The sequence below is a fragment of the Pseudophryne corroboree genome, chromosome 6, assembly GCF_028390025.1.
Source record: "Pseudophryne corroboree isolate aPseCor3 chromosome 6, aPseCor3.hap2, whole genome shotgun sequence".
In the NCBI taxonomy this organism is placed as follows: Eukaryota; Metazoa; Chordata; class Amphibia; order Anura; family Myobatrachidae; genus Pseudophryne; species Pseudophryne corroboree.
This window is the reverse complement of record NC_086449.1, coordinates 52,383,419-52,401,646: the sequence shown is the minus strand read 5'-3', so window position 1 is coordinate 52,401,646 and position 18,228 is coordinate 52,383,419. Positions and strand designations below refer to the sequence as shown.

The window sequence follows — 18,228 nt, the reverse complement described above, 5'->3', positions numbered from 1 at the left end:
GCTGCCATCCCACAGACCCACACTGACTCCTGGGGCCGGCTCCCAGTCCTCCTTACAGGAAGAAGCAACATAGCCAGGTGGGTGCTGTGTGGAATAGGGGCTGTGTGTCCTGTAATGTGGCACTGGGTGTTATATGGGGGAGGGGGGCTGTGTTTGCAGTGTGTAATCTAGTACAGGGTGTAATATGGGGGAGGGTGTGTGTGTGTATGTGTGTATAATGTAATGTGCTGGCTGTAATATGTGGAGGGGGTATGTATAATGTAATGTGCTGGCTGTAATATGTGGAGGGGGTATGTATAATGTAATGTGCTGGCTGTAATATGTGGAGGGGGTGTGTATAATGTAATGTGCTGGCTGTAATATGTGGAGGGGGTGTGTATAATGTAATGTGCTGGCTGTAATATGTGGAGGGGGTGTGTATAATGTAATGTGCTGGCTGTAATATGTGGAGGGGGTGTGTATAATGTAATGTGCTGGCTGTAATATGTGGAGGGGGTGTGTATAATGTAATGTGCTGGCTGTAATATGTGGAGGGGGTATGTATAATGTAATGTGCTGGCTGTAATATGTGGAGGGGGTGTGTATAATGTAATGTGCTGGCTGTAATATGTGGAGGGGGTGTGTATAATGTAATGTGCTGGCTGTAATATGTGGAGGGGGTGTGTATAATGTAATGTGCTGGCTGTAATATGTGGAGGGGGTGTGTATAATGTAATGTGCTGGCTGTAATATGTGGAGGGGGTGTGTATAATGTAATGTGCTGGCTGTAATATGTGGAGGGGGTGTGTATAATGTAATGTGCTGGCTGTAATATGTGGAGGGGGTGTGTATAATGTAATGTGCTGGCTGTAATATGTGGAGGGGGTGTGTATAATGTAATGTGCTGGCTGTAATATGTGGAGGGGGTGTGTATAATGTAATGTGCTGGCTGTAATATGTGGAGGGGGTATGTATAATGTAATGTGCTGGCTGTAATATGTGGAGGGGGTATGTATAATGTAATGTGCTGGCTGTAATATGTGGAGGGGGTATGTATAATGTAATGTGCTGGCTGTAATATGTGGAGGGGGTATGTATAATGTAATGTGCTGGCTGTAATATGTGGAGGGGGTATGTATAATGTAATGTGCTGGCTGTAATATGTGGAGGGGGTGTGTATAATGTAATGTGCTGGCTGTAATATGTGGAGGGGGTGTGTATAATGTAATGTGCTGGCTGTAATATGTGGAGGGGGTATGTATAATGTAATGTGCTGGCTGTAATATGTGGAGGGGGTGTGTATAATGTAATGTGCTGGCTGTAATATGTGGAGAGGGTATGTATAATGTAATGTGCTGGCTGTAATATGTGGAGGGGGTGTGTATAATGTAATGTGCTGGCTGTAATATGTGGAGGGGGTATGTATAATGTAATGTGCTGGCTGTAATATGTAGAGGGGGTATGTATAATGTAATGTGCTGGCTGTAATATGGGGGTTATGTATAATGCATACTTACCTACCCTCCTTAACTGAGCCTCCCGCTGCCCCGCAAACCGTCCCTGTCCTCCCGGTTTTTCACATTTTTGGGGGGAAATATGGACTGCGCATGCGCCTGTCCCAAAGTGCCGGTGACGGAGGCGGAGCTCTGATCTACAGGACCGTAGAGCAAGTACGGGTGCCCCTAGTGTCCGGCTCTGGTGGTGGAAGATGCAGTGTCGCTGGCGGGTGGAAGGTGCAGTGCCGCTGGCGGGTGGAAGGTGCAGTGCCGCTGGCGGGTGGAAGGTGCAGTGCCGCTGGCGAGTGGAAGGTGCAGAGCCGATGGTGGGTGGTTTGTGCAGAGCCGCTGGCGGGTGGTTTGTGGCACCGGCCAGCGGCTCTGCATTTGCGCTGTTACACGCCGCTGCCCGCTAAGCAGAGATCGGGCAGCAGCACGCAGGACAGCTCACACAGTTGAGCTGAGCCTGCAGCGGGAGGAAGCGCCAGGAGCCGGCTAGCAGTAGTATAAACATGCAGCTCCGTTTGGGCGGCCGCTGGCAGAGCAGCTGAGTAAGCTGATGTGAGCCAGCAGCAGCGGGAGCGCCAGAACGGATGCGAGACTGGCAATAGTAACCTGCCAGAGTGCGGAAGGGAGGAGGGGGGAGAAGGAGGAGAGAGGCTGCCTCTAACGCTAATTTACTGGACCGATTGCTGCGCTAACAAATCTGGGCTCTGGTCCTGGGTAAGGGCTACATGCCCAGATGCAGCAGCTCCTCCTCCCTTGGGCACTATGCTGTCAGCTAGCCACCATGTCCTGCCTGGATCCTCCTGCCTATGGGTCCGACGGCCTCCCTCAGTGACACCCTGCAGCTCACCTCGACGTTGATTGCACACAGTGTGGTGAGTAACCTGATAGCCCTGTATGTGACCCCCTACCTGTGTGTGTGACCCCCTGTACCCCCTCCCTGTGTGTGAGCCCCTATACCCCCTACCTGTGTGTGAGCCCCTATACCCCATACCTGTGTGTGTGTGACCCCCTACCTGTGTGTGTGACCCCCTGTACCCCCTACCTGTGTGTCTGACCCCTGCACCCCCTACCTGTGTGTGTGACCCCCTGCACCCCCTAGCTGTGTGTGTGACCCCCTGCACCCCCTAGCTGTGTGTGTGACCCCCTGTACCCCTACCTGTGTGTGACCCCCTGTACCCCCTAGCTGTGTGTGTGACCCCCTAGCTGTGTGTGTGACCCCCTGTACCCCCTACCTGTGTGTGTGACCCCTCTACACCCTAGCTGTGTGTGTGACCCCATGTACCCCCTAGCTGTGTGTGTGACCCCCTGTACCCCTACCTGTGTGTGTGTGACCCCCTGTACCCCCTAGCTGTGTGTGTGACCCCCTGTACCCCCTAGCTGTGTGTGTGACCCCCTGTACCCCCTAGCTGTGTGTGTGACCCCATGTACCCCCTAGCTGTGTGTGTGACCCCATGTACCCCCTAGCTGTGTGTGTGACCCATGTACCCCCTAGCTGTGTGTGTGACCCCATGTACCCCCTAGCTGTGTGTGTGACCCATGTACCCCCTAGCTGTGTGTGTGACCCCATGTACCCCCTAGCTGTGTGTGTGACCCATGTACCCCCTACCTGTGTGTGTGTGTGACCTCCTGTACTCCCCTACCCCTGTGTATGTCACCTTGTACCCCCCTAGTCCTCCCATTGTTTGACACCCTGTATCCGCTACCTTTGTGTGTATGACACCCTATACCCCCATCCCCCGTGTGTAATACCCTATACTCCCTAACCCTCCCCCCGTGTGTGACACACTGTACACCCTCTACCTCTGTGTGTCACCCTGAACCCCCCAACCCATTCTCAGGGGTAATACGGGTGATTATATTTTTGATCTGTGAGAGCTGTTAAATTTGCTTTTTTATTGTAGTTTGTCCCCAACCTTCCTCTTCCTACTCATACCTTCTGTCCGTGGTTCCCAGTCCGCAACCCCCAACTCCTCTGTCCCTTGGTCACAGCCCATCACTCTACACCCTTTGCTCCCCAGTCAACGTCCGTCACCCCAAAATCTCTGCCTCACAGTCACAGCCCGGCACCCATAATCAAAAATATTGTCCCCTCTGTCCCCCTGTCACAGAAACCTCGGCCTCACAGGCACAGCCTGTCACCCCACACCCTCTACCCCTGCTCACATGCTATCACCTCACAGAATCTGCCACCCGCTCACAGCCTGTCACCCCGCACCCTCTACCCCTGATCACAGGCTATCACCTCACACAATCTGCCACCCGCTCACAGCCTGTCACCCCACACCCTCTACCCCTGCTCACATGCTATCACCTCACACAATCTGCCACCCGCTCACAGCCTGTCACCCCACACATCTACCCCTGCTCACATGCTATCACCTCACACACTCTGCCACCCGCTCACAGCCTGTCACCCCACACCCTCTACCCCTGCTCATATGCTATCACCTCACACAATCTGCCACACGCTCACAGCCTGTCACCCCACACATCTACCCCTGCTCACATGCTATCACCTCACACACTCTGCCACCCGCTTACAGCCTGTCACTCCACACCCTCTACCCCTGCTCACATGCTATCACCTCACACAATTTGCCACCTGCCCACAGCCTGTCACCCCACACATCTACCCCTGCTCACATGCTATCACCTCACACACTCTGCCACCCGCTCACAGCCTGTCACCCCACACATCTACCCTGCTCACATGCTATCACCTCACACAATTTGCCACCTGCCCACAGCCTGTCACCCCGCACCCTCTACCCCTGCTCACATGCTATCACCTCACAGCCTGTCACCCCACACCCTCTACCCCTGCTCACATGCTATCACCTCACACAATCTGCCACCCGCTCACAGTCTGTCACTCCACACATTTATCTACTTGACACAGTCCTTCGCCCCACAACCTGTCCTCTTGTCACAGTCCGTCACCCCACAACCTCTGTCCCCCAGCCTGTTACCACATAACCGCTGATACTTTTAAATGTATTTTGTGTGAATCTGGCATTTTAGTGTAGTTTTATGTGGATTTGGATTTTTTTTTGGTGTTTTATGTTCATCTGGTATTTTCAGTGGATATGGATGTTTTCATTGTATTATGTGGATGTGGTATTTTCAATGTATTTTAATTTGGATGTATCTTTTTTTTTAATGTAGGCCAGAGTTTCACATACTCCGCCATCCAGTCCAGGTTTTAAGGATAGCCATGCTTGAGCACAGGTGACTTAGGGCCTAATTCAGACCTGATCACAAAAGCAAAATCTTTCTCTCTCTTATGGGCAAAACCATGTGCACTGCAGGTGGGGCAAATGTAACATGTGCAGAGAGAGGTAGATTTGGGTGAGTTACAGTGTTTCTGTGCAGGGTAAATATACTGGCTGCTTTATTTTTACACTGCAATTTAGATTTCAGTTTGAACACACCCCACCCAAATCTAACTCTCTCTGCACATGTTACATCTGCCCCCCCTCCCCGCACTGCACATGGTTTTGCCCATTAGAGAATTTTTTTTGCTGTTGCGATCAGGTCTGAATTAGGCCCTTAATCAGTAACTCAGTCAATTTGATTTAACTAATCTGACATTACAGTCCAGGTTTTCAGGATTTCCATGCTTGTGTCCAGAGTTTGGGAAACTCTGATGGGACCCATAGTAGCGGTGTCATCAGTTCAAATTAAATGTGATGAGATCAATCACCACTCTTCAAATCGATGGCGCGCCGCTGTGGCTACATCTCAAGCTATTTTCTGCTGGCTGCGCACAGCATGCTGGGAGGAGGGACGGCATTGTCTGCTAGGGGCACGAACAAAAATCTTGCCTAGGGCATCCAATTGTCTAGGGCGAGCTCTGCGGGTGGGGCTCTGATACATGAGTGACAGCGCTGCTGGGTACGTGAGTTTTTTTTTTTTTAACTTGTTGTAGTTCTTCTCTGTGAAAGCCGGAGTGACAGAGAGAGGCGGGAGGAGAAGCAAGACAACCTCTGGGACCTAGGTGAGGAAGCTATGCAGGATGATATAATAGGTATATTATAGTGAGTAGGGTATGCAGGGTGATATAATAGGTATATAGTGAGTAGGGTACAGAGAGTATATACAATATATAGATATTATATCACCCTCTGTACCTTACTCACTATATACATATTATATAACTTTGTGGTATGCTGCTCTTCGTACTGTAGTTTTCACCTGCCACTGCGGGACACAATCCTCAGTGGAAACAGACACGCCCATGGGTGGAGCTAGACACGCCCCCTTTGGCTGGAACATGACACGCCCTCTCAACGGCGCTCCTTCAATCTCCCTGAAACTACTTTTCAATAGCAGGCAAGTATGGAATTAGGCCCTGTGTCTGCTACCAGTAAAGACTATGGGGGTAATTCCAAGTTGATCGCAGCAGGAAATCTTTTAGCAGTTGGGCAAATCCATGTGCACTGCAGGGGATGCAGATATAACATGTGCAGAGAGAGTTAGATTTGGGTGGGTTATTTTGTTTCTGTGCAGGGTAAATACTGGCTGCTTTATTTTTACACTGCAATTTAGATTGCAGATTGAACACACCCCTCCCAAATCTAACTCTCTCTGCACATGTTATATCTGCCTCCCCTGCAGTGCACATGGTTTTGCCCAACTGCTAAAAAATTTCCTGCTGCGATCAACTTGGAATTACACCCTATGTGTTGCAACTGGAAAACCTGCCTGAGAGTCCTTATTTCAAGTACCCATGTTACAAAATATATATGATGTGTGTATATGTTATGTCTTAGATAAAATGCCTAGTCTTGTAATACATTGCATTGTCCTGCTTTACTATGGGACTGTAACCACTTCAGGAGCTGAAGGAGTTAATGCAATCAGGGAGTGAGAGAGAGGCTCTGTGTGAGCTCAGAGTGGAGGACATGGATTAGGGGAAGGAGGGGGGAGGAGAAGTTTCCTGTGTGTGTGTGGAGAGAGGAGCAGGAGTGAGGACGCTGGTGCTGGGCTTGTTTTTCACTCATCAGCTGCTTGTTTTTATTTAGAGTTAGCAACATTGGACACAACACATTTCAGTGGAGGAGGCGGGAGAGGAGGGGACGGTGACCGGCAGTGAGGTGAGCGATGTTCCTGGTGTATGAGAGATGTCTGTGGGCACCATATACGGTATGTGTGACCAGCTCCCCACACATGGGACCTAGGCCCTAATTCAGACCTGATCGCAAAAGCAAAATCTTTCTCTAATGGGCAAAACCATGTGCACTGCAGGTGGGTCAGATGTAACATGTGCAGAGAGAGTTAGATTTGGGTGGGTTACTTTGTTTCTGTGCAGGGTAGGCTGCTTTATTTTTACACTGCAAATTATATTGCAGATTGAACAAACTCCATCCAAATCTAACTCTCTCTGCACATGTTATATCTGCCTCCCCTGCAGTGCACATGGTTTTGCCCAATTGCTATCAAAAATCCTGCTGCGATCAACTTGGAATTACCCCCTATGTCAGTGTTTCCCAACTGCGGTCCTCAAGGCACAATAACAGTCCTGGTTTTAGTGATATCCAGGCTGGAACACAGGTGACTTAATTAGTACCTCAGTTATTTTGATTTAACCATCTGTGCTGAAGCCTGGATATCACTAAAACCTGCACTGTTGGTGTGCCTTGAGGACCGCGCTTGGGAATGCCTGCCCTATGTGCACTGCAGGTGGGGCAGATGTAAAATGTGCAGAGAGAGTTAGATTTGGGTGGGTTATACTGTTCCTGTGCAGGGTAAATACTGGCTGATTTATTTTTACACTGCAATTTAGATTTCAATTTTAACACACCACACCCAAATCTAACTCTCTGCACATGTTACATCTGCCCCACCTGCAGTGCAATATGGTTGTGCCCATTAGAGAAATATTTTACTGTTGCAATCAGGTCTGAATTAGGCCCCTTATGCAGTAAGGATTGCAATTTCTGATAAAAAGCAGTTTCTGCGATCAAATAGTTGCCGCACAAAAATTGAGGAAAAACGCCCATTGCAGAAACTGTGACTGCATCGCAATATGCAGCTGATCGCAGAACCATGCGCAATTACAGGAACATGGAAGATTTTTCCTATCTGCGCCAGGTAAGGTCGGCTACAATTCTTGTGACACAAGAGGCTGGAAGTGGTCATCGCTGATGTCAGAGGCCCTCCTTAAAAACGCCTGGGCACGCCTGCGTTTTCTCACACACACCCAGAAAATGGCAGGTTTCCACCCAGTAACGCCGACTTCCTGTCAGTCAAATAACGTCTGCATGCGATCACGGTGTATACGCATTTACTGTCGCTATTATTACTCGCACGTGCGCAATGCAAACACTGCTCATCCGCAGCCGTTCCAGAATAAGCCGGATTGCGATTCGCAAATTTTGCAATCCTTACTGAATAAGGTCCTTGGATGGACGAGGCTGAAGTTAGCTTCTTATTCGGCCAGCTTCTTATTCACTTCTTATTCAAGCTCCAGCTTCTTATTCACTTCTTATTCGAGCTCCAGCTTCTTATTCAGATCATTCAGTTTTGCAAGGGTTAATGTGTCTTGGGCAACAAATTTGACGCCTGAAATTCACAGAGTAGGGTCCCTTTCATATGACCCACCTGTATTTTGGCTTGCCCAACGCTGGTTTGGGCATGAAATACGCTGGCAAAGTGGGCACATACACTATAATTCACCATTTTGAATAAGTAGCTGTAGTTTTGCAGGGGTTAACGAGTCTCGGGCAACAATTTTGACACCTGAAATCAACTGAGTCGGGTCACTTGCATATGACCCACATGGATATTGCCTTGCCCAACACTGGTTTGGCCATGAAATACGCTGCCCAAGTGGGCACCTTAACACTATCATTTTCTATTATGAATAAGTAGCTGTAGTTTTGCAAGGGTTAACGAGTCTCGGGCAAGAATTTTGACACCAGAAATCAATAGAGTCCGGTCACTTGCATATGACCCACATGGATTTTGCCTTGCCCAACGCTGGTTTTGCCATGAAATACGCTGCCCAAGTGGGCACATTCACAGTATTATGAATTACTAAATTGAATAAGTAGCTGTAGTTTTGCAAGGGTTAACGAGTCTCGGGCAAGAATTTTGACACCTGAAATCAATAGAGTCGTGTCACTTGCATATGACCCACGTGGATTTTGCCTTGCCCAACACTGGTTTGGGCATGAAATAAGTTGCCCAAGGGGGCACCTTAACACTATCATTTTCTATTATGAATAAGTAGCTGTAGTTTTGCAAGGGTTAACGAGTCTCGGGCAACAATTTTGACACCTGAAATCAATAGTCAGGTCACTTGCATATGACCCACATGGATTTTGCCTTGCCCAACACTGGTTTGGCCATGAAATACGCTGCCCAAGTGGGCACCTTAACACTATCATTTTCTATTATGAATAAGTAGCTGTAGTTTTGCAAGAGTTAACGAGTCTCGGGCAACAATTTTGACATCTGAAATCAATAGTCGGGTCACTTGCATATGACCCACATGGATTTTGCCTTGCCCAACACTGGTTTGGGCATGAAATACGCTGCCCAAGTGGGCACATACACAGTATTATGAATTACTAATTTGAATAAGTAGCTGTAGTTGTGCAAGGGTTAACGAGTCTCGGGCAAGAATTTTGACACCTGAAATCAACTGAGTCGGGTCACTTGCATATGACCCACATGTATTTTGCCTTGCCCAACACTGGTTTGGGCATGAAATAAGTTGCCCAAGTGGGCACCTTAACACTATCATTTTCTATTATGAATAAGTAGCTGTAGTTTTGCAAGGGTTAACGAGTCTCGGGCAACAATTTTGACACCAGAAATCAATAGAGTCGGGTCACTTGCATATGACCCACATGGATTTTGCCTTGCCCAACACTGGTTTGGGCATGAAATACGCTGCCCAAGTGGGCACATTCACAGTATTATGAATTACTAATTTGAATAAGTAGCTGTAGTTTTGCAAGGGTTAACGAGTCTCGGGCAAGAATTTTGACACCTGAAATCAATAGAGTCGTGTCACTTGCTTATGACCCACATGGATTTTGCCTTGCCCAACACTGGTTTGGGCATGAAATAAGTTGCCCAAGTGGGCACCTTAACACTATCATTTTCTATTATGAATAAGTAGCTGTAGTTTTGCAAGGGTTAACGAGTCTCGGGCAACAATTTTGACACCAGAAATCAATAGAGTCGGGTCACTTGCATATGACCGACATGGATTTTGCCTTGCCCAACACTGGTTTGGGCATGAAATACGCTGCCCAAGTCGGCACATACACATTATTATAAATTACTAATTTGAATAAGTAGCTGTAGTTGTGCAAGGGTTAACGAGTCTTGGGCAAGAATTTTGACACCTGAAATCAACTGAGTCGGGTCACTTGCATATGACCCACATGTATTTTGCCTTGCCCAACGCTGGTTTGGGCATGAAATTAGTTGCCCAAGTGGGCACCTTAACACTATCATTTTCTATTATGAATAAGTAGCTGTAGTTTTGCAAGGGTTAACGAGTCTCGTGCAACAATTTTGACACCAGAAATCAATAGAGTCGGGTCACTTGCATATGACCCACATGGATTTTGCCTTGCCCAACACTGGTTTGGGCATGAAATACGCTGCCCAAGTGGGCACATTCACAGTATTATGAATTACTAATTTGAATGTGCCCACTTGGGCAGCGTATTTCATGGTAAAACCAGCGTTGGGCAAGGCAAAATCCATGTGGGTCATATGCAAGTGACCCGATTCAGTTGATTTCAGGTTTCAAAATTCTTGCCCGAGACTAGTTAACCCTTGCAAAACTACAGCTACTTATTCATAATAGAAAATGATAGTGTTAAGGTGCCCACTTGGGCAGCGTATTTCATGCCCAAACCAGTGTTGGGCAAGGCAAAATCCATATGGGTCATATGCAAGTGACACGACTCTATTGATTTCTGGTGTCAAAATTGTTGCCCGAGACTTGTTAACCCTTGCAAAACTACAGCTACTTATTCAAATTAGTAATTCATAATACTGTGAATGTGCCCACTTGGGCAACGTATTTCATGCCCAAACCAGTGTTGGGCAAGGCAAAATACATGTGGGTTATATGCAAGTGACCTGACTCAGTTGATTTCAGGTGTCAAAATTCTTGCTCGAGACTCGTTAACCCTTGCAAAACTACAGCTACTTATTCAAATTAGTAATTCATAATACTGTGAATGTGCCCACTTGGGCAGCGTATTTCATGGCCAAACCAGTGTTGGGCAAGGCAAAATCCATGTGGGTCATATGCAAGTGACCCGACTCTATTGATTTCAGGTGTCAAAATTCTTGCCCGAGACTAGTTAACCCTTGCAAAACTACAGCTACTTTTTCATAATAGAAAATGATAGTGTTAAGGTGCCCACTAGGGCAGCGTATTTCATGCCCAAACCAGTGTTGGGCAAGGCAAAATCCATGTGGGTCATATGCAAGTGACCCGACTCTATTGATTTCTGGTGTCAAAATTGTTGCCCGAGACTCGTTAACCCTTGCAAAACTACAGCTACTTATTCATAATAGAAAATGAGAGTGTTAAGGTGCCCACTTGGGCAACGTTTTTCATGCCCAAACCAGTGTTGGGCAAGGCAAAATACATGTGGGTCATATGCAAGTGACCCGAATCAGTTGATTTCAGGTGTCAAAATTCTTGCCCGAGACTCGTTAACCCTTGCAAAACTACAGCTACTTATTCATAATAGAAAATGAGAGTGTTAAGGTGCCCACTTGGGCAGCGTATTTCATGCCCAAACCAGTGTTGGGCAAGGCAAAATACATGTGGGTCATATGCAAGTGACCCGACTCAGTTGATTTCAGGTATCAAAATTGTTGCCCGAGACTCGTTAACCATTGCAAAATTACAGCTACTTATTCATAATAGAAATTGAGAGTGTTAAGGTGCCCACTTGGGCAGCGTATTTCATGCCCAAACCAGTGTTGGGCAAGGCAAAATACATGTGGGTCATATGCAAGTGACCCGACTCAGTTGATTTCAGGTGTCAAAATTGTTGCCCGAGACTCGTTAACCCTTGCAAAACTACAGCTACTTATTCATAATAGAAAATGAGAGTGTTAAGGTGCCCACTTGGGCAGCGTATTTCATGCCCAAACCAGTGTTGGGCAAGGCAAAATACATGTGGGTCATATGCAAGTGACCCGACTCAGTTGATTTCAGGTGTCAAAATTGTTGCCCAAGACTCGTTAACCCTTGCAAAACTACAGCTACTTATTCAAATTAGTAATTCATAATACTGTGAATGTGCCCACTTGGGCAGCATATTTCATGGCAAAACCAGCGTTGGGCAAGGCAAAATCCATGTGGGTCATATGCAAGTGACCCTATTCAGTTGATTTCAGGTGTCAAAATTCTTGCCCGAGACTCGTTAACCCTTGCAAAACTACAGCTACTTTTTCATAATAGAAAATGATAGTATTAAGGTGCCCACTAGGGTAGCGTATTTCATGCCCAAACCAGTTTTGGGCAAGGCAAAATCCATGTGGGTCATATGCAAGTGACCCGACTCTATTGATTTCTGGTGTCAAAATTGTTGCCCGAGACTCGTTTACCCTTGCAAAACTACAGCTACTTATTCATAATAGAAAATGAGAGTGTTAAGGTGCCCAATTGGGCAACGTTTTTCATGCCCAAACCAGTGTTGGGCAAGGCAAAATACATGTGGGTCATATGCAAGTGACATGACTCAGTTGATTTCAGGTGTAAAAATTCCTGCCCGAGACTCGTTAACCCTTGCAAAACTACAGCTACTTATTCAAATTAGTAATTCATAATACTGTGAATGTGCCCACTTGGGCAGCGTATTTCATGGCAAAACCAGCGTTGGGCAAGGCAAAATCCATGTGGGTCATATGCAAGTGACCTGATTCAGTTGATTTCAGGTGTCAAAATTCTTGCCCGAGACTCGTTAACCCTTGCAAAACTACAGCTACTTATTCATAATAGAAAATGATAGTGTTAAGGTGCCCACTTGGGCAACTTATTTCATGCCCAAACCAGTGTTGGGCAAGGCAAAATACATGTGGGTCATATGCAAGTGACCCGACTCAGTTGATTTCAGGTGTCAAAATTCTTGCCCGAGACTCGTTAACCCTTGCAAAACTACAGCTACTTATTCAAATTAGTAATTCATAATACTGTGAATGTGCCCACTTGGGCAGCGTATTTCATGGCAAAACCAGCGTTGGGCAAGGCAAAATCCATGTGGGTCATATGCAAGTGACCTGATTCAGTTGATTTCAGGTGTCAAAATTCTTGCCCGAGACTCGTTAACCCTTGCAAAACTACAGCTACTTATTCATAATAGAAAATGATAGTGTTAAGGTGCCCACTTGGGCAACTTATTTCATGCCCAAACCAGTGTTGGGCAAGGCAAAATACATGTGGGTCATATGCAAGTGACCCGACTCAGTTGATTTCAGGTGTCAAAGTTCTTGCCCGAGACTCGTTAACCCTTGCAAAACTACAGCTACTTATTCAAATTAGTAATTCATAATACTGTGAATGTGCCCACTTGGGCAGCGTATTTCATGGCAAAACCAGCGTTGGGCAAGGCAAAATCCATGTGGGTCATATGCAAGTGACCTGATTCAGTTGATTTCAGGTGTCAAAATTCTTGCCCGAGACTCGTTAACCCTTGCAAAACTACAGCTACTTATTCATAATAGAAAATGATAGTGTTAAGGTGCCCACTTGGGCAACTTATTTCATGCCCAAACCAGTGTTGGGCAAGGCAAAATACATGTGGGTCATATGCAAGTGACCCGACTCAGTTGATTTCAGGTGTCAAAATTCTTGCCCGAGACTCGTTAACCCTTGCAAAACTACAGCTACTTATTCATAATAGAAAATGATAGTGTTAAGGTGCCCACTTGGGCAACTTATTTCATGCCCAAACCAGTGTTGGGCAAGGCAAAATACATGTGGGTCATATGCAAGTGACCCGACTCAGTTGATTTCAGGTGTCAAAATTCTTGCCCGAGACTCGTTAACCCTTGCAAAACTACAGCTACTTATTCATAATAGAAAATGAGAGTGTTAAGGTGCCCACTTGGGCAGCGTATTTCATGCCCAAACCAGTGTTGGGCAAGGCAAAATACATGTGGGTCATATGTAAGTGACCCGACTCAGTTGATTTCAGGTGTCAAAATTGTTGCCCGAGACTCGTTAACCCTTGCAAAACTACAGCTACTTATTCAAATTAGTAATTCATAATACTGTGAATGTGCCCACTTGGGCAGCATATTTCATGGCAAAACCAGCGTTGGGCAAGGCAAAATCCATGTGGGTCATATGCAAGTGACCCTATTCAGTTGATTTCAGGTGTCAAAATTCTTGCCCGAGACTAGTTAACACTTGCAAAACTACAGCTACTTTTTCATAATAGAAAATGATAGTGTTAAGGTGCCCACTAGGGTAGCGTATTTCATGCCCAAACCAGTGTTGGGCAAGGCAAAATCCATGTGGGTCATATGCAAGTGACCCGACTCTATTGATTTCTGGTGTCAAAATTGTTGCCCGAGACTCGTTAACCCTTGCAAAACTACAGCTACTTATTCATAATAGAAATTGAGAGTGTAAAGGTGCCCACTTGGGCAACGTTTTTCATGCCCAAACCAGTGTTGGGCAAGGCAAAATACATGTGGGTCATATGCAAGTGACATGACTCAGTTGATTTCAGGTGTAAAAATTCTTGCCCGAGACTCGTTAACCCTTGCAAAACTACAGCTACTTATTCAAATTAGTAATTCATAATACTGTGAATGTGCCCACTTGGGCAACGTATTTCATGCCCAAACCAGTGTTGGGCAAGGCAAAATACATGTGGGTTATATGCAAGTGACCTGACTCTATTGATTTCTGGTGTCAAAATTGTTGCCCGAGACTCGTTAACCCTTGCAAAACTACAGCTACTTGTTCATAATAGAAAATGAGAGTGTTAAGGTGCCCAATTGGGCAACGTTTTTCATGCCCAAACCAGTGTTGGGCAAGGCAAAATACATGTGGGTCATATGCAAGTGACCTGATTCAGTTGATTTCAGGTGTAAAAATTCTTGCCCGAGACTCGTTAACCCTTGCAAAACTACAGCTACTTATTCATAATAGAAAATGATAGTGTTAAGGTGCCCACTTGGGCAACTTATTTCATGCCCAAACCAGTGTTGGGCAAGGCAAAATACATGTGGGTCATATGCAAGTGACCCGACTCAGTTGATTTCAGGTGTCAAAATTCTTGCCCGAGACTCGTTAACCCTTGCAAAACTACAGCTACTTATTCAAATTAGTAATTCATAATACTGTGAATGTGCCCATTTGGGCAGCGTATTTCATGGCAAAACTAGCGTTGGGCAAGGCAAAATCCATGTGGGTCATATGCAAGTGACCTGATTCAGTTGATTTCAGGTGTCAAAATTCTTGCCCGAGACTCGTTAACCCTTGCAAAACTACAGCTACTTATTCATAATAGAAAATGATAGTGTTAAGGTGCCCACTTGGGCAACTTATTTCATGCCCAAACCAGTGTTGGGCAAGGCAAAATACATGTGGGTCATATGCAAGTGACCCGACTCAGTTGATTTCTGGTGTCAAAATTCTTGCCCGAGACTCGTTAACCCTTGCAAAACTACAGCTACTTATTCAAATTAGTAATTCATAATACTGTGAATGTGCCCACTTGGGCAGCGTATTTCATGGCAAAACCAGCGTTGGGCAAGGCAAAATCCATGTGGGTCATATGCAAGTGACCTGATTCAGTTGATTTCAGGTGTCAAAATTCTTGCCCGAGACTCGTTAACCCTTGCAAAACTACAGCTACTTATTCATAATAGAAAATGAGAGTGTTAAGGTGCCCACTTGGGCAACTTATTTCATGCCCAAACCAGTGTTGGGCAAGGCAAAATACATGTGGGTCATATGCAAGTGACCCGACTCAGTTGATTTCAGGTGTCAAAATTCTTGCCCGAGACTCGTTAACCCTTGCAAAACTACAGCTACTTATTCATAATAGAAAATGAGAGTGTTAAGGTGCCCACTTGGGCAGCGTATTTCATGCCCAAACCAGTGTTGGGCAAGGCAAAATACATGTGGGTCATATGCAAGTGACCCGACTCAGTTGATTTCAGGTGTCAAAATTGTTGCCCGAGTCTCGTTAACCCTTGCAAAACTACAGCTACTTATTCAAATTAGTAATTCATAATACTGTGAATGTGCCCACTTGGGCAGCATATTTCATGGCAAAACCAGCGTTGGGCAAGGCAAAATCCATGTGGGTCATATGCAAGTGACCCTATTCAGTTGATTTCAGGTGTCAAAATTCTTGCCCGAGACTAGTTAACCCTTGCAAAACTACAGCTACTTTTTCATAATAGAAAATGATAGTGTTAAGGTGCCCACTAGGGTAGCGTATTTCATGCCCAAACCAGTGTTGGGCAAGGCAAAATCCATGTGGGTCATATGCAAGTGACCCGACTCTATTGATTTCTGGTGTCAAAATTGTTGCCCGAGACTCGTTAACCCTTGCAAAACTACAGCTACTTATTCATAATAGAAATTGAGAGTGTTAAGGTGCCCACTTGGGCAACGTTTTTCATGCCCAAACCAGTGTTGGGCAAGGCAAAATACATGTGGGTCATATGCAAGTGACATGACTCAGTTGATTTCAGGTGTAAAAATTCTTGCCCGAGACTCGTTAACCCTTGCAAAACTACAGCTACTTATTCAAATTAGTAATTCATAATACTGTGAATGTGCCCACTTGGGCAACGTATTTCATGCCCAAACCAGTGTTGGGCAAGGCAAAATACATGTGGGTTATATGCAAGTGACCTGACTCAGTTGATTTCAGGTGTCAAAATTCTTGCCCGAGACTCGTTAACCCTTGCAAAACTACAGCTACTTATTTAAATTAGTAATTCATAATACTGTGAATGTGCCCACTTGGGCAGCGTATTTCATGGCCAAACCAGTGTTGGGCAAGGCAAAATCCATGTGGGTCATATGCAAGTGACCCGACTCTATTGATTTCAGGTGTCAAAATTGTTGCCCGAGACTCGTTAACCCTTGCAAAACTACAGCTACTTATTCATAATAGAAAATGAGAGTGTTAAGGTGCCCACTTGGGCAACGTGTTTCATGCCCAAACCAGTGTTGGGCAAGGCAAAATACATGTGGGTCATATGCAAGTGACCCGACTCAGTTGATTTCAGGTATCAAAATTGTTGCCCGAGACTCGTTAACCCTTGCAAAACTACAGCTACTTATTCAGATTAGTAATTCATAATACTGTGAATGTGCCCACTTGGGCAGCGTATTTCATGGCAAAACCAGCGTTGGGCAAGGCAAAATACATGTGGGTCATATGCAAGTGACCCGACTCAGTTGATTTCAGGTATCAAAATTGTTGCCCGAGACTCGTTAACCCTTGCAAAACTACAGCTACTTATTCAGATTAGTAATTCATAATACTGTGAATGTGCCCACTTGGGCAGCGTATTTCATGGCAAAACCAGCGTTGGGCAAGGCAAAATCCATGTGGGTCATATGCAAGTGACCTGATTCAGTTGATTTCAGGTGTCAAAATTCTTGCCCGAGACTCGTTAACCCTTGCAAAACTACAGCTACTTATTCATAATAGAAAATGATAGTGTTAAGGTGCCCACTTGGGCAACTTATTTCATGCCCAAACCAGTGTTGGGCAAGGCAAAATACATGTGGGTCATATGCAAGTGACCCGACTCAGTTGATTTCAGGTGTCAAAATTCTTGCCCGAGACTCGTTAACCCTTGCAAAACTACAGCTACTTATTCAAATTAGTAATTCATAATACTGTGAATGTGCCCACTTGGGCAGCGTATTTCATGGCCAAACCAGTGTTGGGCAAGGCAATATCCATGTGGGTCATATGCAAGTGACCCGACTCTATTGATTTCAGGTGTCAAAATTGTTGCCCGAGACTCGTTAACACTTGCAAAACTACAGCTACTTATTCATAATAGAAAATGAGAGTGTTAAGGTGCCCACTTGGGCAACGTGTTTCATGCCCAAACCAGTGTTGGGCAAGGCAAAATACATGTGGGTCATATGCAAGTGACCCGACTCAGTTGATTTCAGGTGTCAAAATTGTTGCCCGAGACTCGTTAACCATTGCAAAATTACAGCTACTTATTCATAATTGAAATTGAGAGTGTTAAGGTGCCCACTTGGGCAGCGTATTTCATGCCCAAACCAGTGTTGGGCAAGGCAAAATACATGTGGGTCATATGCAAGTGACCCGACTCTATTGATTTCAGGTGTCAAAATTGTTGCCCGAGACTCGTTAACCCTTGCAAAACTACAGCTACTTATTCAAATTAGTAATTCATAATACTGTGTATGTGCCCACTTGGGCAGCGTATTTCATGGCCAAACCAGTGTTGGGCAAGGCAAAATCCATGTGGGTCATATGCAAGTGACCCGACTCAGTTGATTTCAGGTGTAATAATTGTTGCCCGAGACTCGTTAACCCTTGCAAAACTACAGCTACTTATTCAAAATGGTGAATTATAGTGTATGTGCCCACTTTGCCAGCGTATTTCATGCCCAAACCAGCGTTGGGCAAGCCAAAATACAGGTGGGTCATATGAAAGGGACCCTACTCTGTGAATTTCAGGCATCAAATGTGTTGCCCAAGACTCATTAACCCTTGCAAAACTGAATGATCTG

The 18,228-nt window shown here is 45.7% G+C and overlaps 1 protein-coding gene across 1 annotated transcript in view; it reads left to right on the top strand.

Moving 5' to 3' along the window:
* The first annotated feature begins 6,411 nt into the window (after positions 1–6,411).
* Positions 6,412–18,228, top strand: part of LOC134936091 (zinc finger protein 850-like) — a 250,676-nt gene continuing 238,859 nt past the window's right edge. The window contains exon 1 of the mRNA XM_063931005.1: positions 6,412–6,580. The gene's annotated coding sequence lies outside the window, so the exon portion shown is untranslated. The remainder of the gene's footprint in view (positions 6,581–18,228) is intronic.